This window comes from Chrysochloris asiatica, unplaced genomic scaffold (assembly GCF_000296735.1).
Source record: "Chrysochloris asiatica unplaced genomic scaffold, ChrAsi1.0 scaffold00122, whole genome shotgun sequence".
NCBI classification, from domain to species: domain Eukaryota; kingdom Metazoa; phylum Chordata; class Mammalia; order Afrosoricida; family Chrysochloridae; genus Chrysochloris; species Chrysochloris asiatica.
In genome coordinates this window covers 9,780,545-9,781,431 of record NW_006408640.1, presented here as the reverse complement: position 1 = coordinate 9,781,431, position 887 = coordinate 9,780,545, and positions in this window count along the sequence as shown.

Genomic DNA, 887 nt, shown 5'->3' with positions numbered 1-887 from the left:
TCATCTTTTTCCCTAATGATTTGAAGGAGCTCTCTCTGCATTCTGGTAACAATGCTTTGTTGATTATATTAATTATCTATTAGCATTCTGTGATTTGATGACTCTTTACTTTGTTTATTATGACCTTATTGCACAAAAAGTTTTCATTAGTATTTAGTTAACTTTATCAATGATCAACTATATGGTTTTGCACATTTAGCCTCTGAAGTTCTTCCTCACATTTAAGGTGCACAAATACTCTCCTAATATCCTTTTACAACTTTTGAAGTTTTGTTCTTCATATTTAAATCTATGCTGCACCTAGAATGGACTTTTCTATGGTGTGAGGTATGGGCATAATTTTTTCATTTGGAAAATAAATAATTCAAAATAATATTTTGAACAGTCCTTACTTTTAATTGATCTACAGAGTCATCCTGTCTTATTATATTTCTAGTTGTAAATCTATTTCTGCGCTCTTTATCCTATTTGCCTAAAACACATTGTCTTATTATTGTTAAGTGCCATCGAGTCAGTTTTGACCCATAGTGACCCTCTATAGGGTTCCCAAGGAGTGGCTGGTGAGATTTAACTGACTCCCTTGCAGTTCAAACCTTTGAAGTCCAGTGCATCAACTCACAGTGCCACACATTGCTTTTGTACTTATATAAAAAGTCTATTTATCTGAGAGAAAACAAGATGGCAGATCAGGTGGACATGTAGTAAAGAGCTCCGCCAACAACAACACAGAATACCCAACCAAGCAGGCTCAGGGGATGGTCCCAGAACTCTTAATCACATATAAAGGAATATTTAGAAAGTTAGAAGGCTTACAGCTGGTGGAATTTGTGGCAGAAGCAAGAAACCCATTACTTTCTAGTTCGGGATGCTCAGCTGCTCCAGGAGCC